Below are 23,921 nucleotides of genomic sequence, written 5' to 3'. Positions count from 1 at the left end.
TTTTTGGAAAAATTGCAAAGGGGAATGCGCCAGAACCTGACAAAGGAGGAGGGATTTCTCTCTTTGGGAAGAAGAGCCAAAAAAGAGGAGTTTATACCCCCTCCCAAGCAAACCTTCTTAAGTGAGTATCCAATCATTTTGATCAGTTCCTTTTGAGTTAAATCCCAAAATTGTTGATAGAAGAGGGCAGGGAAACCATTCAGACCTAGAGCCTTGTTTAGATCAAGGGAAAATACAACTTGATTTATTTCTTCAACCATGGGAGGGGATATGAGAAGACAATTTATTTCATCAGTAACCAACTTTGGAACCTGGTCTAACAAAAAGTTCATCGCCCCATCATCTAATTGGACTGAGTCTCTATATAAATCACTGAATTGATCATAGGCAACCTCTTGTATTTGTTGAAAATCATCAAGCTTTTGTCCATGGACTTGGATCTCTAAGATGTTATTTTTCCGTTCCCTATTCTTTGCTTGATGGTGAAAAAGAATTGTATTCCTATCCCTTGATTATTCCTCTTCCTATTTTAAGAGTGCATAGTAAGATTGGAAGGTTTGTAATTCTTGTTGAAACAGATCCTTTGAGACATATTCTATCTCTATTTGTGATTTAATACATTCCACTTTCTTTTCTAGAGTTGTAAGAGAGATTTGGTTTTCTTTTTTCCTATTTTTTAGCCATTACTTGATGTTCCTCTTGAGCTTCTTGATTTTGGTTTCCCAATTATAAATTGGGCTACCATCCACCCATTTTGACCAAGATTCCGCGACAACCTAAGATAATCCAATGATTGAAGCCAAAGAGCTGAAAATCAGAAGGGGATAGGACCATAATTCAAAGGGGAGAATGTTTATGTGAGATGGGTTTATAATCAGATCCATTCCAAGGGAGGATGAAGGATTGTAGAACCAGGTTCATAGAAAGGAAGTTATCAAAGGCTAAGAACATATCTAAATGCATCACAATGTGCCCTGAACTAAACCGCTTGTTATTCCATGTGAAGCATAGTCATGAGGGTTTGATGTCTATCGGGTGCAAGGGGATTATAAGGTCTTCTAGTGATTCTTGGAAAGGATCTCTAACTACAGATCCTCCTCTCTTCTCCCTTTGATGGATGATCAAATTGAAGTCACCTCTAATAATACAATTAACTCCATACTTTGACTCTTTTAAATCTACGAGGGATTGCTAGCAGACTTGTTTTTATTTGAAATGAATAGGCATATAAAGATTAATCACAAAGCATACTTGATTTAGGGCCAAAATTTTGAAGGAGGAGGTTATTCAATGTTGCATCTTGCAACTATTCAGGAGCTTTACCTAGTCAGGATCCCATACTGTGCACAAGCTTCCTGATGCACCTCAAGAACTGACTACAAGGTGAAGGCTTTTATTCCAAATATTCTTCTGTTTGGATGAGAGATCTCTCTCATCAATTTTTTTTCTCCTGGAAGAGGGCTACAACATGATTTTCTTTGGCAATCAAAGATTTTGCTTATTCTATTCTTTTGCTGGTACTGAAGCCTCTGCAATTCTAGGAGACAATATTCATTACTTACTCTTAGATTGTGTTTCCCCCTTCGAGGGCCCTATTGTTGCACCTTTTATTCCTTTGTTTACTTCCTAAATCTACTAATTAGCGAGGGGTAATGCTTTGATATCCCATCTATTTGTCTTTTTCTGTTTGTTCTTTGCGGATTTCCCTATTGGTTTTCTTCCTAGTGCATTGGGTCTTTCTTTTGATTTCTTTATATTTTTCAGCCTTTGATTTCTCATCAGCTGAGCTGGCACCAGGATCATGCCTGTAACTTCCTTTGAGGAATGATACACATCTTTCTCTTCTTCCGATGAATCCGCTATGGATGTATGTGTGTCTTCTGATGGCTTGTTCTCCTCGCTTGTGACTTTTTCGGGGCTCTTATGGGAGGGTATTTGATGTGTTGAATTTGGTACCTTCTGTGTAGGGTTTCTTTCTTCATTTAGGTTTGCTAATGCTTCATATTTATTGGACTCACCCTTGTGACTATCCGACTTCCTTGAACCTTCCTTATTTGTGCTGAAATTGTTGGAATTTGGTGTGCCTTTGGTCTGTTGGGTTTGTTTTCCTTGTTAAGGGTTCTACTGCATATTAGGGCCTCCTCTTCTCTTAGATTATTTCCATTCATCCCCTTGTTCTCTCTGATTTTCTTGAGTGGCTGGAGATTTGGTGCAATTTCTTGCGAAATGCCCATGGCAAATTTGACACTTGAAGGGGAGTTGATCATAACATACTTCCTAAATGTCAGTCCAATCATCCATGCTTAGATTAATCACTACACGAAGCCCCTTTTCCAGATCTAATTCAACACAAATTTGGGCACAGGGGAATAGGTCTTCATAGGGCTCAACACAATCAATATATTTTCCCAAAGAATTTATAATAAGTCTAAATGTGGAATCATTCCAATAATGAAGGGGAAGATATGATAACTTGACCCAGACCAAAATTGTTGTGGGGATATCGCAGTCCTAGTTAAAATTTGGGTTCCATATATCTAGATAAATCCCTTGAGGCCCCATAAAATACGACCTGATTCTGAATATCAGATCTCGATCTTCCTTGAGCTCAACATAAAATGTAAAAAAACCTTTTCCTACAAAAGAAGAAACTACCTCCCCTTCATCTTAGGATTCCAATTTGTATCTATTGAGGATCTGATAGATCGAGGGGAGGGCCATAGACTTGTGAATTTCCTGATCAGCCGCTGATGTTTAAGCTGGAGAGCCCTTTATCTCGCTTGCAAAGTTGAGATCACAATTTTTTGGATCTCTTCAATTTTATTAACAAACTTGGAGGAGGGGGCCTTTTGAAACTTAGGGCCATTGTCTACTAGGTTATTGAAGGCCTCGAATGCCTGATAATGATGGTTATCCTGGGAGGAACCAACCATTATGTCTTCCCAGCCAAAGAATCAATAAAACTTATCTCTCGGAGTTCACCCATCGCTGAGGTTAGTGATGCACAATAGTAGAACACTAAAAATGATACTGACCTAGGCCACAAAGCCTAAGGTTACCATAGGAAGACTTCAAATTTTTTGCACCAACCACAAAGATCCTTTGACTAAGTCATAGTTATATGTATATCGCTACAATGTTAACAAAAAGTAGATTATACAATTAAGTTGGGATTTTAAGCTTACATAGACAACATAATCAACAAATAAATAATCATATACACCCAATACTACATAATCAACAAATAAATAATCATATACACCCAATACTACATAATCAACAAATAAATAATCATATACACCCAATACTACATTCATGAATAGAGAAAACATGAATTAAGGGCTCTCCAATTTTTTTTTTTCCATAATCTGATGCACCATTGCTTACATCAATTAGGATTTATGAGATATATTAATGACATGAATTAATTTAATAGAATCCATAGGTAGAATGGCATGAACATTCAATATGGAAACATCAAGTAAACATTGGGCTCCCAACAACAAAAGAACCCTAAGATTTCTAGAAATATGGATAAGCATTTCGAGGAAAATGTTAATTGACATCAAGAAATATAAATACCTCAAATGGATTAGGATGTTGCAATATTCAAACAATTTAATGTTGGATATAAATTACGTGAAAAAAATAATTGTATTTAAGCATGTTAATCAAATATTTTTGGCATATGAATTATATATAATGAGTTTTTGGTCATTAAAGCATATCTTTCTTATATGAGGTAAATGCTCTGTGTCGTAAAGGCCATAAAGGAGGACACTAAACTTTTCACCCAATATTGTTATTGTCTTTTCAAGTAGTACACATAGGTGGGGCCAATTAGTCAACTTTAACTACCATTACAAAGATAATCCATTGACAATTGAACTCAAAAAATCACCTGGCCTCAAATATATGAATGTAAAAGAAATTTCCTTAGGGACTCCCTATCACAATAAATCATTGAATCCCTCAATTCACGATTAAGAGGTGAGACTTCTGAATAGTTTTATGCAACAACCTCCATGAGAAGAATGATGTGCAGTCTTTTGCACTAAGGTTTTTTGTGTTTGCAAATCAACCAGCGGGTTCATGCAAAAAAATAATATGTCAATGTTGAATACATAATTGACCAGTGAAAACATATCAAAATTTTCAAGTTTAATGCAAATAAATCATTAAGTTGCTTGGGTGACCTATTTGCATTATTAGTTAGAAATTGGCGGTTGATAATGGAGATAAGTTGAACCAAATAAAGTGCACAACAACTAAGGTTAAGGAATTAGTTTAGTAGTTTCAAGGCCAAATAGACAAGTAATCGAGTAATTCTGAATCAAATGAGAAAATCAACAATGCAAATTCCAATGAAGGAAGAACCAAAGGTATATAATCATGTGGGTAGAATACCATAGAAGAGCATTGTCAATGAAAAAATGGGTCCAATGGTTGCAATGGTTGCATGTTGATGGAGCATGTCTAAAGGGAACAATGCCATTAAAGCCATTTGTTTAGCAAGGAGTTGTTGATAGGAGTGTGGGTTGAATGGGATGTTGTTAATGGAAACATTGGGCAATCAGAATGTGCCTAAAATTGATCTTACTGATGAATCTTTTAATGAATTCAATAAAATGGATGGATTTTCCATACTCACCATGGCCATGTGTGCTACATGATTATGGCACTAGATAAACCAAATCAAAAGGGGCTTGGGGAAAAAGTCAATACAAATCTTACAGGGTGAAAGCCTTGTCAATCCATGAACTTCCTCATTGCATACGTGCTAAATATATGGGATATTTTCATTCCACATTTTTAGATGGTTGTGATTGTAAAGTAACAACAATTGTACCAAAGTGTGATTGATCATAATGATTTGTATATGAATGAAATGAAGTAGTCCTCTTCAACTTGTTATCCATTAAAGCACATAAGGTGTTGAAAAGTGGCTAAGAAACCTATTTTCCATGTGATACACAATATATGTACGCAATCTACAATTCACTCACATATATGGGAAGAACAATTTCATTACTTCTTTCCCTCACATCAATGCTTTGCAAGGAATGGAATTATGAACATGGGCATCTTGTTGAATGTGTAGCAATAAGATAATTTGCATGCCACCTTTTTTTCTAGAAGTCATCTGCCAAATTCTGTTGACATACTCTCCCAAATTCTGAAGCGTGAAGAAACCAAAGGATGCAACCCCGATTTTCCATTTTTAGGTTTAGATATGCTATGCAAAGCACATCCCTCACAAGACATTCAACATTCATATGCATATGTGGATAGTAAAAATAATTTTATAGGTTAGCCAAAGTTTTATGCACAACAAAATTCCCTACAACACTTGAACCTATCCCTTAAAAGCAATAGACAATGTTCCACTCTCAAAATACAAATCTATGCATAGTGGTAAAGTATACCATCATTGACATGAAATCCTTTGGTGCAACACCTTATCTACATCAATACGCCCTTATGGTTCCATGAATTGTAAAAATCTACAATTAATGACATACACATCCAAAAAATCCTACATATTAAATGCGTTGAGCTTCAATAAGGCTATCAAAAGCACCATTAGAAATCTCGACAAAGTTTGCGATCCATTTTTGGGTACTTTAATTGTACCTAATGACCAAGTTAAACTATTGTAGATATGGCATCCAATAGAAATGTTAACTTTGTTACAACTTGGGTTGAGTTTGCAAAAACACAATGGTTTGTGGTTAAGTGTTATAATTGTTGCCTTACTGAGTAAATAATGTATCAAATGATTGAGTGATTACATAATGACATACTTCCATGTAATACTAGACCCATGAAAATTTCTCACTGAATTCGCTATTAAAACAAATTTGTATAACTTTAATTGACTCTTGGTCAAACTCTTGTAGTCTTGCATGATTGCTCCACTTTTTGGTTTGACTTTATCAAATTTTCTTTTAGCTTTTGAGATCCCATTTTCATTTGATATATGATGCCATCTTTCAATCTATAAATGCCATTCAACTTGAGATCGTCAATAAAAAAAAACAACATTAACTATAGTCAATTTAATCCTCTATCAAAGTTTCCCATGCTTGAAAGGTCAAGCCAAGCAAGGCACAAAGTTAAGGGCACAAGCCATTATATGACTTGTTTTCCACTTGTTTCCTACTAGATTAAAGTTTTCATCTAAAAAGAAATATATGTTTACAACATCCTAGATTAATGACACCAAAAGAAAAAATACACTCCATTGGTAACCATAAAATTTTAATAGGGCAACAAGGAAATACAATTAGGATAAAATGCAAGGAAAGAAGGATTGAAAACAAAGCAACGATAAAAATAGTGAGCAAACGAGAATGCTATGAAACCCAATTGATCAACCTAAGACACACAAGGTAATAAGCTCCACTCCTAGCATCCAATGTCAAGAAGATGCTAGACATGACACTATTTGGTTCCTCTAATGTTGACATTGCAAAGTGAAAATAGTGATATAGGCACGTAATTATCAAAATTGTGAGTTTTTCCACTTAAATGATCTCATATGAGGAATTTCTTGGGTTCTTTCCTTCTAGAGCCACCTATGTGTTAAAACATATATGTGATCAAAACATTGTAAAATCTACAAGAAATAACATTACTAAGGATACTTTTTTTTTCCATGCATAGTCATCACACAAATGAAGAGGGAAACACATTTTTGGTCCTTAGATTATCAAAGATGGAGCAAACCCACTTCAATTCTTGAATAATGTTAGCCCCCATAAAAGGATTTAGAGATATTTGCAAGCTAATTTTTTTTCAAGCATTAGGGGAAATTGAAACAATAAAAGATAAGGAAACTGAAACAAAAAATGAGAGAAAAATTAGTAAGGAATCTCTGTAAACCACACATACCTTCCAAAAAGACCTCAACTCCTAGTACATCTCATAAATTTCTAAAACAAAGAAGATAAACTCTAAACAGTAAATTACCCGTGCCTCTGCCAAACAAACAAGACTCATAATATAAGCCATTGATGATGTTGCTTAGGTGTCCTCTTTGGAGGAAGCATGGGTTCTAGAGGCGGAAGCACATCTTAAGATCTCCTCCAACAATTGTTCTACTAATTTAACCAGCAGTTAAAGAATCAATAAAATAATAAAATAAATTAAAAAGCATTTTATGATTAAATAATAATTAAAAAGACTTGAGTGCATGATTGTTTGAATGAGCTCTTCTTGGTTTCAATAATAATTTATTGGAGTAGTCTACTCTTGAAGCAAACCTCCCTCGATTTGATGGAGTAACAACAATAAACATTGAATTTGTTGTTACTTTGTTGGACCAAGGGAGGTTTGTTCCAAGATTATCCGAATCCTAATTTATTCTCTACATAATAGGGCCAGCTAGATGAAGGTGGAAGCTCTTATGACCCCTCCCACTCACATCACATCACTCTCAATTCTCCAGTACCCAATCTATATACTAGGAAATAGTTGAAAACAACACATTAAGATTCATGCATATATACTAACAAAACAAAAAATTCATAAAGAAACATGTATTTTTTTCATAAAGAAACATATAACAATTATTCATTAACATATAACATTTGTTCATTCATTCATTAATCATAGACACAAAATACTTCATCTCAATAAATTGCACCATCAGAAATATGTTTTCATAATATGGTACATAATGTTTCTAATTATATAACTAGTTCAAACATTTCTTCTTCTTATTCTTTTTCTTTGAAATGAATCGATAAAGGAGGACATTAGTTCTTTCTTCCCCTTTAGTTGTTATTTCCTCTTCAAGTCTTCTTGATTACTTGCTTGTGTACTCACGACGTCAAGGCTACTGCAAGAGGGGTAGATCATCAACTACAACAATTAAAAAATGTTAAATTGATATATTTTTATTATTACATGTATTTCATTATTAAAAGGATCATTAGAGTGTTCTTTATCTACTTGAGTAGCAAAGGCAAGCATAATAGTTTCCAATGCAGCCATATGTTCCTCTTCTTGTCTAGTGTAACAAACCTAATTTAAAATATACAAATAATTCATCAATTTATATGATCAATAATCAACACCCAACTATTCAACTAATTAACATAGAATTTAAAAAAAAACGAGTAGAGACGACTTACCTGTATCAACAATATTCCTTACTTGTGCCTTTGGAGTTTAATGCTTTTTGAATTCTGCTAACCACATTTTTTTTGGGACGAATCTTCACCCAACCATAGGCTCAGTTGCACATAATCTTTCTACAGCTGGCCATCCCCGAGCCCTCAATCAACGTACTACTGCTAGAGAATCCTTTGTCTCACAACACTTTTCTCCCAAGAAAATGGATGAAGGAATGATGACTCTCATCTTGCTCATCGTCTATTAAATAGACCAAACAATGGAAATGCGTACGCATGCACACATTCCATGTGTCAACATGAAACTTTTATTTCTTTATTTTAAGTTTTAAGTAACTTAATATTTCTCTTAATTTAATTCTTTCTTATTTTATTCATTTTTATTTTTTGTTAATTTTACTATTTTTATAGTTCTCTTAATTTAACTCTTTCTTATTTTATTTTACTTTTTGTTAACTTTACTTATTTTTACTATTTTTATAGTTTACTTTTATATATATTTATTTAGAACTCCAGTATTATTATTTACTATTTTATTTATTTATTTATTATTATATTGTCTTCATTATTTATTATTTATTTACTATTATTATATTTCTTTATTGTTTATCATTTATTTACTTATATTTTAATAATTTTTTTTGTAAGCTTGGTAGGACTCTCTAATTGCCGAGTTTACATGTCCATTATTCACCCCGCTATGAGGGGAGGGTAGCACAAGATTCGAACCCAAGATCTCTGGTTCGGTGAGACTTCATTCCACTGCCATTGCCACTTGAGCTACCCTAGGCGAACACTTATTTTTTAATATTATATTATATTATTTATTATTATTATTATGGGACATTACATACTCCCCCTATTTAAGGAACTTCATCCCGAAGTTAAGTTGAGTCATTTAACATTTTATTTATTTAGTTATTTATTACTTCATGTTTTCCCTACACCCTTTGCTGAACTAGTATAACCAACATGCATAAAAAGTATCCACATAGTCGAGGAATCCCAAGGAATCTTTGTCCTTTTCCCACTTTCAGAACTAGGCATATGCCTCATCCGTCTGTACCACAACCCAAAGCTCGTGCCTGATTCAAACCTCATCTGCCCCAAGGTAGGCATCTAGTCCCCGTACTTAATGAATCTGGGCATCTCACAAGGTTGGCCCATTGCCTCCACACTCACTAAGGTACACAACCCTAAGCATCGAAGTCCTTACACCCCCACTAGACTTGGGCATCCAAATCCAATTTCAGGCATTTGGCCTCCTCAAGATGGTCCCATAGCCCTCAAGAGCTGTCCATTAAGAGTCATACAAGTCAAAGGAACCATTGACATATGTAGTGTTGATTGAGTATGTCCCCAACCCATATGGTGTTACATATTCTCCCTCGCAGGTATGGGCTCCCACGAGATCATCAAATAAACCGACCCTCTCGACCCATTTGTGGATTTCCTGTCAATCACTACATCTCAACATACATCCAATGCATTAGTTATAATCATAGTATCATAGAAAATAATCCACATGCCAACTCTTACATGTCATCATGATAACATAACATCATTGTTAATCACCACATTCTGAATAGTAAAGAACTGCATGCTCATGCATGTCACAAAATCTGCATGTGATTACCACATGCTTCATATCATAATATCCTCATAAGTTATAACATCAACATATCAACATCAAAGACATACTATCACATAATAAACGAACCACATGTCAATATACCACATATCATAACATCATAATTCCTATGCATATCATATTCATCATGAGCATCCAACATCATTATCGTAACAACTAAATAAATAAGAACGATATGTGCATCATTATTCTCATACCATCATATCATGAAACATCATTAATATGAGAATCATCTCAATACTTATCAAATATGGAACAATAATACACTATAAGCATCCTTATCATGAAAAAACAATTTCATTTGCTTGTATAAACAATGAATACCAACTATAAAGTAAGATTATTCAACATCCATCTAGGATCTCGGTTATCTCATGAATACTATTAGTAGTCGTTAATTGGGTATATAATCATTCATTGTTATACCACATCTCTTGCAAAATGGGTAGTTGCTAGGTCTAAGGTTTTGAGCTTGATTTGAGTCTTAGAAAATATTAATCTTCATATTTACCATTATGTCATGTTTTCATCAAGATACCAATTATTTTTCAATAATCATCCCATATTCCTTCAACTAGGAAGCTAACTATTAACACAATAGATATACTCATTCAAGCGCATCATTAAAATTCAAATGGTCCCCATCATCTTGAGTTTTAATATCTAGTTATGTATTCTTCCTTCCCCAAGGAAATTTCGTGAAATTCACCATTAAGGTATTACTAGTTGTACAATCATTCCTTAAATTGTTAATATCAAATCTAATATTCTCTAGTTTAGCATTAATTTACACCCTTGGATTACTCATTCCAGGGATGTTGTATGCAATCATATATAAACACTATGACATCATGGTTTAATTTTCTATCAGGCTTAATTTTCTTGCACAAATGGTCGATCAGTCCTTAGTGATTTATCCATCGTTGGGTAACTATCCTTGTTCATCCTCAAAATATTTCCTCATCTCATCCAATTCCCATCTCAATACCACTTAATCTCATTACTTCACATGGTATATTTCCTCATTGTTATCTTGATAACATAACTTGTAAACAATTTCCCTTATCTTTCCTTAGCTAGTTGTGAGTGTTTTTAATTCACCATTCCTTATATTAAACCTTAAAATTAAAGGGAACATTCATATTACCTTCTTAGTTATCATTCATGCTATCTAATCCATTCATCAATATCACTAAAGAAGCTTGTCTCCCCTTCGCTTCCTCATACAAAAAAATTATTTCTATAGTAGTTTCATCTTCTTAAAATTCCATATCTACTAACTTCATAGTTCGAACTTCCTCTCCCTTTTATTTTAGTGTACTTATTATCATATTAACTTTGAATTCTTACTCCTAGTGAACATGGTTTCTTGCTCTTCTCTCTTATTTGCACAAAGTTGCTGAAAATTGGGAATGCTCTCAGCTAAGAATGTTGTTTCTATTCATCCCCATCCTAAGGAAATCATGGGTTTCACAATTCCTTGAAATGAATTTGATCAATATCATGATCAATTAACTTTAGCCTTTGATTGGCAGTATTTTTTTCTTAGTAGGCATCATTCTCATTTGGACTTCATAATGATCCTTATCATGCTCTTATATGAAATACTTATGTAGCTCAATGACCACTTTCCACCAGGTGACACCTCATGATTATTCCCTTCCATTTTTCTCTAGGATAGGCTAGTGCCTCTTGTTGATTATTTACACTCAATTGTGAAACTTCACCCACTCATTTTTTTTAAAGTGTTTATCCATTACTCATTTCTATTTATCTCCTCATTCTACGTTGGTCACAATTTTGAGGGAAACAATTGTTATCTTTATTAGAAGTTTGTAAATTAATTCTTTTCCCTTCCTCCACATACAACTTTATCCAATTATCACTACTAACATTCTCCTAATTGAGTAAAATTGGAAAACTTACAAATAAGTTGAATTCTCCAATGCCATTGGTTTGGTTATGTTTTTCTTCCAAGATTTTCAATCTGCTCTCATTTATAATAAAATACAATCACATTTATGATTATCCTCGAACCCTTAATTAGGTATGTTGGTAATAGTTGTCAATTACTATACCAATTCTAAATATTAGTGTTTCCTAAGTTATTGCAATAATTTACAACCCTATTTCCCCTTAATTCTTCTCACACCTCAGTAGTGTAACATAACACATTGTTTTTTTACTTGATTATGATCACTAACATGCTATGAGAAACATATCAAAGGATGCCATCACTTCAATTAGACTATTTATCTTTAAAAATACAACCTTTTTTTTTTTACAGAAACAGGTAGTGGATATATTAGAAACTTGGCCTTAATTCCAAAGGGCAGATTACAAAGGGTGAGTCTAAAACGATAAGTGCTGAAAAACCTTGCAAGACCGTGACATTTATGATTAGCTCACATCTTTTCTTAGCTGCAACTATGTGATCAATTTCAGAGATTTTCCCAAGCTTGTGGGTACAAACAAACTGATTTAACAGAAAGCAATAAAACATGACAATGTTCTAAATTAAGGAATTGATTCCCATATTTCCTATCCACCTCTGAGCAGAGCACTAGTCGTAGGAAGGGCTGCTTTGTTAGCTTTAGTGTCCGCCTCCTTATTATTGGCTCTCAACACATGATAGAAATTTAAATTCTGGAAAGAGTCACCAAGGTCTGAAATTCTGTGAATCAGCCTTGCTAGCCTTGGGTCCTTTGGCTTAGAACGAGTCACCATAGTGTTGATAATAACCTGAAAATCTGCAATAACATTAACCTCCCTGATGTTCAGTACTTTCAGCATCTTAAGTCCTTGAAAAAGAGCTAAAGCCTCAACTTGGATGCTAGAAGCGATGCCCAAGCCCCAGGCGAAACTATGAATTCTAGAACCAGCTGGGTTCAATATAACTCCTCCAGCACCATCTCTTCTAGGATTGCCCTTAGCAGCCCCATCAAAAAATAAAGAGTGCCTATGCTGGTTTGCAATCCATCCCTAGAGCTCGTTTGTTGTAGCCCTTATTTGCCAAACTTTTGGAAAGGAGATACTATTTACCATTTTTTGGAATTGTCGGTCGAGAGAAGAGCCCCAGTTTTTGTCTTGCAGGGTGAGATTTAAATCATCTTTATGATCTCTCAGGCACTCTTTTAACTGGCATTTAATTTTAACTGTCACTAGCTTGACGTCCTGCTCGTAGTTTCTCAAAAATCCTTTTGTTTCGCTCAAGCCAGATCTGCCAGCAGGTAATTTTAGGGAGAATAAACCAAGCAGCTCTAATAATTTTATTTTTTGGAGGAGGACCAGGGTACCTTTGCAGCCATTTGTCAAAAAAATCAGTAGTGGAGGAAGGCAACTCGAAGCTAGAACTCAAAGTATTCAGCAGCGCGGACCAGATCTGCAAAGTAAAGGAACATTCTAGCATCAAATGTGAAACGCTTTCCTCATTTACCTTGCAGATTCTACACCTTGAAGGGCCGTGGAAGCCACGCTTCTGCAGATTATCGTTAGTCAAGATTTGGCATAACAACCAATTGAAAAAATTGATTTTAGGCAGAGAGGGGTGGTACCAAATCCCTTTCCAAGGCTCTGGATTCGTGGCCACATGGGGGCGCTCACACAGCTTGGCGTATCCCTGAGCAACGAAATAACCACCAGCTTGCACACCTCAACGGTCAACCTCTTGAATACTTGCTTCGCATCCGCGTTGGAGCCAATGCGTGAAGCTTGGAGAGTAGTTCCTCGCGTTCTATAGCCAGATCTGGGGGTGTTTCAATTTTCCAGCCAGCCTAATGAGATTCCTGCCAGGCTGAGATATTCCACAGGGAGCACAATCCAACATCTTTCATCCAACTGCGCAACGTTTGGATAGAGGGACAATCTCTCAGTGGCTCATTGTTCATAATTCTGTCTGTCCAAAGGTTGATCCTTTTTCCACTGCCAGGGACCCAGTAGGCATGATTATTTATAAGTGGACAAGCTTTTGAACAAAGCTTCTAGAAGGGCGTATTCAGGGGCTGCAAAGGATGGTCTAGACAGCGGGAGTGTTTGCCCTTAAAATGTTTTTTCCAAAGAGCTAGATGTGCCCTGCCAGGGTTAGGAGCAATAATTCTCCAAATGAGCTTAGCTCCCATGGCTATATTTTGATATCCAAGATTTTTGAAATTCAAGCCTCCTTCCAAGAGCGGTTTGGAGATGGAATCCCAACTGACTAACGAAAACTTTTTCTCATTTTTCTTGCACCGCTTCCAAAAAAATTTCCGAATGATCTCCTCCATTTTTCTGAGAATCCTGGAGGGAGCAAGAAGAACAGAAAAATGAAATAAGGGAAGATTGTTAAGGACTGATTTAATGAGGACAGACTTACCAGCAATGTTGAGCCAGGAAAAGCCCCAGGCAAGCAACTTGTTCTTGAATTTCTCCAGTTGGGGATGCCAATCTCTGCTGAAGGCTCTTTTAAGAAAAACAAGAAGGCCCAAATACTTGAAGGAAGACCAGTTTGAGGAGGTTGCGAAACCAAAGGCTCTGGAAATGAATTGAGCATGCTGGAAGTGGTGTTCCAACAATAGATATGACATTTTCCATTGTTTAGACTGCTTCCCGAAATCAAACAAAACTCGTCCAGGACTCCTTTAAATCTGGGGGCTATAAGCACAGAGGCAGATCCCAATAATAAGGTGTCATCTGCAAAGAGGGCATGATTGATGTTTTTAACACCTCATGCTATAAAGAGCCCAACAATTTCTAGGTCCATCATTTTTTTGTCTAAATAGAAGCTGAGGACAGAGGCTTGAAGAACAAAAAGAAGGGGGGAGAGAGGGCACCCCTGCCTGAGCCCTCTCGTGGCTTTGAAAAAGTCTGCAGCTCTACCGTTTACTAATGGAGCAATCCAAGGCTCTGAAATGCAGGCCCGAATCCAATTTATAAAATTCTCCCCAAATCCAAATTTGTGTAAGACTTTCAGCAGAAAACTATGTTTAACTCTATCAAAAGCATTTGCTAAATCAAACTTGACAACCATACCTTTTTCCTTGCGACTCATACTTGAGTGGATTACCTCTTGCACCAGCATGTAGTTGTCCACTATCTGTCTCCCTTGAATGAACGCTCCTTGGCTTTCCGGAATGATTTTGGGGAGGATGAGCTTAAGTTTGTTAGCAATGACTTTAGTAATCAGTTTGTAACTAATATTACATAGCGATATCAGACGAAACCTATTGAAAGTGTTGGCCCCTTTCTCTTTGGGGATGAGAGCCAGAAAAGCAGAGTTCGTGCTGCCTTCGATTTTCTGGCAAGCTTGGGACTTAATAACCATTTTGTATAGATCTTTTTCCACAATCTGCCAGCAAGATTAGAGGAATCTGGCTGTCCGGTCCAGGGGCTTTTTCAGGGTCCATGGCGAAGAGGGCATCCTTGACTTCATTCCTAGTGACTTTAGCTTCAAGAAGGTGGTTCATTTCAACAGTGATCAGGGAGGGAACCACGTCAATCATATCAGAGCTTTGGTCCAAATTTTTTTCTTCACTATACAGGCTTTTAAAGTGAAGGGAGGCAACTTTTTTGATGCTTGCATTGTCTTTGTGAGTAATAGTGCCATCTTTGATTTCAGAAATGGCATTGGTACATTTCCTTGCCTGAGCTTGTTTATGGAAGAAGGAAGAGTTCCTGTCCCCTACTTTAAGTCAAAGACTACGTGACTTATGTCTCCAGTACTCTTCGTCTATTAGACAAGCCTTGTGGAAGTTTTGCTGGAGCTGGGCTTCTTTATCTAGAAACTCTTTAGTTATTTCAGCTGTTTCAGCTTGGAGATGGTGATTTTCCAGACTGCGTTGAACATTTTTTCTTTCATTTGCTAGACTGGGCAGAGTTTTGGCCCAACTTTTTAGAGCCCTTTTCAGTCTTTTGAGCTTCTCCTCCTAGACAAAAAAGGGGGAGCCTTTCACCGGTTGCATCTAGATGTCCTTAACTAACTGCATGAAGTCTGATTCATTAGTCCAGAGCGGGCTAAATTTGAAGGGGATTGGATCTAGGTCAAGCTGAAACACCAGTTCCAGCTTAATGGGTTTATGATCCGAAGTGCTGCATGAGAGGATATGAACTCTAGCCTCTAATCCAAACAGAAGAAAAGAGCTTTGAATTAAGAATCTATCCAATCTAGCAACAACGTGACCAGGACCAATTCTTTTGTTAGTCCAAGTGTACTTACCAGATATTGGCTTGATGTCTAGAAGATCCCAGTCCTGCATAAGGTCCTCTGCCCATTCCCTTGCCGGATCTCGAACAATGCCGCCTCCTCTCTTGTCAGCTGATAAGAGAGTAAGATTGAGATCTCCTGCTATGCTGATATTCTCAAGATTAACTAGATTTGATTGGGTTCTTATGGAGTCCTAGCAGGTCTTTTTTTCCGTAGTGTTCACGGGGATGTACACGTTGAAGAGGCTGATAATCTCTTTTGAGTCTAAGTGCTGCAATTTTAAGAGCAACGAGTGAGTATTGAGGGTCTCAGAGACGAATGAGAATTTGCTAGTGTTCCAAAGAGTTGCCAGCCCTCTGGAAGCCCCTCGGGCTGAGATAGCTTTAGCCTCACATTTGTTCCAGAGTTTCTTGGTTGCTTGAAGGAAGACGGAGTCTTCCAGTTTGGTCTCTTGGATGAGAAGTATGTCAGGAGTTTCTGTTCTTATTAAGATTTTGATGGCATCTTCTTTGATTCTGCTCCCCATACCTCTACAGTTCCAGGAGACTATCTGCATCATTTGTATTTCTGGTTGGCTCCCTTGGAGCCTAGGGGCTGGTTTCTCGCCATCTTTGCTTTTGATGCTAGGAGCTTCTCAAGGGTTGGCTGGTTGCCTTGAAGCTTATCCTTGAAAGTTTCTTGCTCTCTTTTTTCTCGATTTGATTTGCGGCCTCTTGTGGATCTCCTTATCGAAGCTTGGGATTCTCCTATTTCCCCTTCTTCCTCCAAGCACTCCGATTCGTGCTCCTCTTCCTCTGCTGCGACAATGTTTCCTTTGGAGCTCTCAGCCATTACCAAATCTATTGCTAGAACACCACTTTCAGCCATTGCCTCTATTGCTGGTACACCACTTCTAGCTTGCTCAGCTCCATTTCCAGAACCTTTGGGGGTGCCTTTAGAGGGTGGGGTTGATTTTTGGTTTTCTGGTTCCTGAGTTTCCTCTATTTGTGAACTTAGAAGGGCGAATTTGTTTTCATGATCCTTTCTTGGAGGGGGTTGCTGGGGGGGGCCTGAGGACCTCTTCCGTTGGGACCAGCCTGCTTTTGGTTTTTCCTGGCACGATTGACCTGATTCCAAACTTCTTCTTTACCCTTTTTTGATTCCACATTAGTTGGGCATCCTCTGGCGAAGTGGCTGTAGACATGACATTTTCGACATTTGAAAGGCAGTTGCTCGTAGTCCAGCTTCTACAAATGGGACTAGTTTCCTACTTTTATTTTGATGGCTTCTGGGAGACCCACCTCTAGGTCTACTTCTACGTAGATACGAGCATAATCATATTGATCTTTGCTGTTGGCCCTATCTATGAATTTCCCAAGGGCATTTTCGATATGTTTCAACGAGTCCCAGTTCCAGCAATGGACTGGGAGATTAGGAAGTCTGGCCCAAACAGGGGCAGTCAAGGGGACATCGACTGCAGGGTTGAAATCCGGCGTCCATCTATTGAGGTATAAACCTTGGGGGCCCATGAAATAGGGCCCATTCTGAAAGATCAGATCCTTGTCCTCCTTTGAGGTGAATTCGAAGAGGAAAAAGCCTCGTCCTAAGAAGTAGGAGGTGACGCTGCTCTTGATTAGAGGAGCCCAGTTCCTATTTACCCAGGACTCAGTGGACTTAGGAGAAGGCCATAGACTGGTGAACTGACCAACGAGAGCCTGCTCAGCTAAGGAGAGGGCAACTTGAATCGGGGTCTCTGGCGGCAAGGAGATTTCAGGAATGTCTTCCAGCCTCTTGACAAACTTGGCTACTTCGCTCTTCTTCTTCTGCGGCAAGCCAACCAAGAGCCGAGAGAAAGCTTCAACAGATGATGGTAGGCCTGTCTGGGGCGAGCTCAGGGCTTCCATGAGGGCGAGCCCGGCTTAATCTTCCCTCCCAGTAGAAGACGTGTGCTCAGAACTGCAAAAGCTCAACAAGGAATGCTGAGAAGGGGGGCAGAGGGCCCAAGGCCATGGGCCACAGAACAGCTAGGGTGCAGAGGAGCGCCTAGGGTTCATGGCTGCTCCAGAGCTCAGTAAAATCAACCACATAATATCGATACAAAATTTCTTTAAAAACACAACTTATTCACACCCCATTTTGACATAACATTAGGGCATATTACTTACACTAGTTACAATAAAAATACCATAAGTATAGATGAAAGAAAAACAACATTGTTGGTTTTGAGTTATTGTATTACTACACTTCCTTCCCCTATAAAGAGGATACATCATTGAAACAAGTTCAACTAGATAGTGTTTTCAAGATACCTATTCTCATCTTAATCCTATTGTTCTCATCTTATATAATTTGTTGAATTTTTAGCACAAAATTAGGATCGATACTAATTTATCTCTTTTTTCACTTCTTAAAATGAATTCTCATAGATAATAATAATATTTTGTTAAGCATTTCAAGTCATAGTCAATTGAAAATTCTTTATTTGAATCACAAAATATTAAGTTGATTGATATCAATTACCTCTAATAACATCAAATAAAACAACCAAATCTAAATTTAAAATTATATTTTCTAAAATACACTTTATATATATTCTCTCCCTTCTTCTTTTTTGTGTAAGCTTGGTAGTTCCTTTTTATATTAATATTTTCTGAAAATAAGTATATCTTTAACAAAAATTGTAGGTGGCCTCAACCTGCTCGCAGGAAACCAGGTCTGTTGGCCACCTGTCTGCATCGAATGCTGTCCAAAATTTAAAGAGAGTTTTCATGACCATCTAGGCTACATTGGTAGTTTTATCTACTATAAGATTCATATTAAAATAGTAAATGCTAGCTGACATTTAAACAAAATTCTACTTGAAGACCTGCTTCATTCATCTGATGAGTCCACCGGGCTGGGGCTTTCGCACTGGAGCCCGAGAATTCGCTTCTCTTCATATCCTGGATGCTCTGTTCAATTCTATTTACCATGATGTTGTTATGGTATAGTCACATTTGGACATATTGGATCTCCCTGTGTAGATCCTTCATACTAGGCTCAGCTGGTCTGACATCCTCCAGTTCCTCTCGTTCCTTATATGTTGTCATTGCTCGGGCCAGGATATTTTTCATGACCCAGTACTGTTGAATTGTTTGCCAGAACAACGTTTGACCTCCTCTGGTATTCCCGGGGTCTTTAACCATAGTTTCCCATTCCTTTGCCTTGATCTCTTGATTTTCTATACTGTCATTTAGCTCCCTCTCCCATTCAGATATTATTGCTTTCACCTCCGGTGGTGTTCCTACCACGTATGCATTTATCAGGTTTTGCATACTCTCTTTCCCAGTCTTCCTTCCTCTTTTACTCGGTCCTCTGTTGGATGTTGCTTCCAACCCTTTTGTCTTTTTTCCTGCCTTGCCCATTCCTCTATTTCCTCACTTTCTCACTTCGTTACCTTCCTTTGCCATCCCGTTATCTTTCCGGCTTAATTCCTCCTTTTTCGGACGACGCACCTGTTCCTGGGCTGGAGCACGGTGTGAGTTCTGAGACTCCATAACTCTCTGCACTCTGGTTGTTATATTACCTAAAACATAAACCAGTGAAAAATCCTTATAAGTCAGAATCAAATTGAACAGAGTAAACACAAGCTTCTCTGGCCCGAGCTTTTCCAATCGCTCCCGGCCTGGAGAATTGTAATAGCCCTCATTAACACCCAGGTTCCCCCCTCTCTCCTCAGGGAAATTGAGGCTTCTGACCTCCACTTCATTACAGTGGTTCTCTATTGAATTTTGAAGAACCCAGTTTCCCAGTGCCCATGGGGTCTCTCTGTTTCTCCTCCCGACTAAAATTTCTTCCCCCCTTGATTATCACCACCCCAACGAACGAGATAATGCTTCTCAGAATGAACAATTGTGAATGCAACCCTACCCTAGGTCCCGTTAGAGGGGCAGGACTGATATTTTCTCATAGATGTATCCCTACCCCAGTTGCTACCCCTAATACTACCTTTGATCCCGCAGCCTTCGACCAGGTCTGGGCTCGGCTCAGGTTAGAAAATAATTAACCTCGCTGCAAGATCCAAGAAGGTGACTAACCCCCCCACACTTGACTATAACACCTTCCTTCCCAGGCCACAGACTCCACCATAACGGTTTGACAGGTTTGATTCTACCTCCATTGTGAAAACCCCAAAGGACGTCCCAGTGGGCCACAGTACCTCGGGACCTATCTACCCTGAGACCCATAATAGTGTTTCCGAACCCCCTTCCCCCAGTGGCATTCTAGACAAAATCGCTCCAGGTTAACAGGCTAGAGCCCCAAAAGAAACAGAAGGTCTCTACTCTAGCCGCGTCCGGGGTTATCATTTCCATTAACCAGTATTCCTATGATAAAATCATATTTGCCAGGCAGTATAGAATGGGGGCTGAGAGAACATACCAATTCTTGCCGATGAAACTTGCTTGCAGCTCGACGTCCTCCAACCCACTTCCACCACCTTTTGCAGCATGTCCTGCCTTCTCACTCTGCATGCAAATGCCTCCTCTACTAATTGTCTTACCTTTTTGTTTCCCTGTCCAGTTGCCCCGCCTATCATTTGAAGGACTCTCCACGTGCCTTCATCCTCCTTCCACCGCCCATTCCTTCGTTTGATTTACTTGGGATGGGGTTTCCCTGACACTGCCATAATTGCCCTTCATAACTCCGCTCTTACTGCCGGCTGCTCCTGTCATGGGCTTACTCCGTCTGTGTTGCCACTTGCCAGCTGCTCTTGCCTACCCTCTATCACACTTGACACTTGGTCGCCTTCTCTCACCTTTGTCCTCATCCACATCTGCCTCTGACCTGTACTGCCTGCTGCCCCACCTGCTCTAGTGGCCTCACACCGTCCGCTTCTTCCTCTACCCTTCGAGCCAGCTGGGTGGCTGCTCCCACCTCAGCCCACCTCACCTTCCTTCACCGCTTCATACCTTCCGCACCCTGATCGAGGGTTTTCTCCCTTCTCCTTGTCGGTTCTTAGGATTTCCTCTAAACTTCTCATACCTTCCATTTGGCTTAACTCCTCTCCCTTTATATCAAGGTTGTTGCCTGCTTGCTCGCACCCCTATTTGGCAAGGTTATCTGCTGCCATGTTACCTGATCTGCGGACATGTGTCGGAAAAATGTAGTTTATCCTTCGAATTAGATTTCCTATTTCTTGGATTAGCTGTGCCGTCCTCCAACTTTGGCTTATCTTCTCCCATGTGGTTCCTTGCTGAAGTTTTTTCACCATTTCTATTGCCAGCTTCGAGTCTCCCTCCACCTCGAGTCTCTGGAAACTTTCCCTCTTTGTGATTTCCAACCCCCGCTTCAGCGCATAGAGCTCAACTTCGTTATTGCTCGCAGTGCCACAATCCATAGCAAACAGACGGATAGTATTGCCTTTGTCATCTCTGAACACTCCTCTAGATCTAGCCGCCCCCAGGTTCCCTTTCGCAGCTCCGTCAAAGTTGAGTTTAATGAAGTCTTTCTGAGGCCACATGAAAATGATTGAAGACTCACAGTGAGGGGAATTCTGTTTCCACGAGTTAGGATTCAACATGCTGGGTTTTAGGCTTAGTCCTGCCATTATTCGTCCTTCGTGTAGATTAGTTTCCCACTCCTCTGTATATCAGTTCTCAGCTAAGATCGTTCTCTTATATTCTGGATTATCATTCTCCATAATTCTGCTACAGTTATCTTTTTCCCTTTGAAGATTCTTTTTTTTCTTTCCTTCCAGACTGCCCAAAGTAAGAATCCTAATGATATCCGCCAAGCACGATTCAGGATGGGGTTATGGTAAGTCTTTCTTCTCCATTTGTCCATTGTTTCTTTCATGCTTATTTGATCCCTGTCACTAACACCGAAGAGTTGTTCATGGTTTTGCTAGAGGGTTTCGCTGTAGCTGCAGACGTTTGTTAGATGTTCCATTGATTCTGAGTGTCCTCCACAGGTACTATAGGCCGATGGTCCCTGCAGACCTTTTATCTGGAGTTGATCCCAAGTGAGTGCTCTCCCATGCTGAATTATCCACAGGAAGAAAGCAATTTTCGGCCATGATTTATCTTGCCAGATTTTGTCCCATATAGGTGGCCCTTGTTGCAGGTGGTGCGCTGCTTGTAGATGGTAGCCTTCTTGAATGGTGAACATCCCTTTGATTTTGTACCCCCACCTTATTATATCCGACCCTTCCGAGATTGCAATTTTTCGGGTTTCCATCTCTTTCTCATAAGTTTCCCATTGGGTGGATTCAGGAGCACTCGACGAGTCTTATTTCTGCTTCCATTTTCTCCAATGTTCTCCTGTGTCCGGGCTCCAAAAGTTTTTCACAATCTGATTTGTAGGGCTATTGGTGACTTGACATATTGGCCCTAGATCAGGTCTATTGTGAAGTTTTTCTCTCTGTTGCCACACCTCATTCTAGAATTTTGCTTTGTCTCCTTCCCTTATTTCCCAGAAGCTGTGAGTTCTTATCAGTTCTCTATTTTCTGATGCTAAATTCCATATGGTCGATCCCTTGATGTTTTCTTGGACTCTTAGCCTTCCTTTGATTGAACTTGGCATTCCATATTTCCTCCCCCATATTTCCTTCCATAGGTCTGCTCCTCCCTGAACCCATTGCCACCATAACTTTGCCCCCATGACCTGGTTGAGAATGTACAGGTCTCTGAGACCCAACCCTCCTTTTAATGGCTTGCTGAGCCAGTTCCATGATAGCAGGGCCCATTTTTTTTTGGGCCCTTGCCACAATTTTTTTTTTTTTAATGTTAATCATCCCTTGACACACGGTTTTGGGGACTGCTTGACTAGATAATTGGTAGATCGGAATTGACTGAAGCACAACTTTCAACAGTATAATGCGACTTGGCATATTCAGTGATCTGAAGGTCCAGTTTTGCATTCTCCCTTGGATTTTCGCCAGCAGAGTCTTCCAGTTCGCCACTCTGGTTTGGTGGACACTTAGCGGAATTCCTAAATATTTCGATGGGAGATTGCTAATGCGGAATCCCATAATTCTTGCTAAGAAGGCTTGAGATGGGGCTGTAGTATTAAATAAAAAGATGTTTTGACTTATCCTTATTGATCTCCATCCCAGAGGTGCTCGTGAAGTCGTTTAGGATTTCCATCAGGCCTTTGGCTTCCTTGAGGGTTTCTTGCCCAAACATCATTATGTCATCAACGAACTGTTGATGTGTTAATGACAAATCATTGCCCCACATTCTGAGACCTGTAAATTGATCACTTTGCACTTTTTTCTTTTACATACCTTCCTAATCCTTCAACAACCAATATAAACAGGAACGGGGACATTGGATCGCCTTGTCTAAGCCCCCTGGTTGCATTGAATGCCTCAATGGGAGTCCTGTTGAGTAGGATTGAAAATACGGGGTCGAGATCATCGACGTTATCCAGCTTATCCATCTTGAATCAAAGCCAAACGCCTTTAGTATACCCTGTAAGTACTTCCAGCTCAGGCAGTCATAGGCTTTCGATAAGTCTAGTTTTACCAACATCCCTTTAGTTTTTTGGCTCTTCAGGGAGTGTATTGCCTCTTGAGCCGTAACAATTCCATCCACTATTTGTCTCCCTTTGACAAAGCCTGTCTATTCTTGAGAGATTAAGCTAGGTAGGATAGGTTTGAGGCGATTCACCATGATTGTGGCCATGATTTTGTATATTACATTGCAGAGTGCTATTGGTCTGAAACCTTGCAGTTCTTCTGAGTGGTTAGTTTTGGGAATGAGGGAAAGGAAGGTGGAATTCAGGGCCAGATGCATTCTTTTATTGCATCGGGACTCCATGATTTCCACAATATCATCTCCCATGAACAGCCATGTAGCCTAAAAGAACTCGGTTGTGAACCCATTGGGGCCTGGTGCTTTGTTTTTCACAAGGCCTTTAATTACTTCTTCCACCTCAGACTTGGAGATTTCCCTTAGGAGGGATATTTCTCTCTGCTCACTAAATGGGGAATATG

The sequence above is a fragment of the Pinus tabuliformis genome, chromosome 3_2, assembly GCF_031772625.1.
Source record: "Pinus tabuliformis cultivar Carrire ecotype Pingquan chromosome 3_2, CPIR1, whole genome shotgun sequence".
Lineage (NCBI taxonomy): Eukaryota > Viridiplantae > Streptophyta > Pinopsida > Pinales > Pinaceae > Pinus > Pinus tabuliformis.
This window is presented reverse-complemented; position numbering follows the sequence as displayed.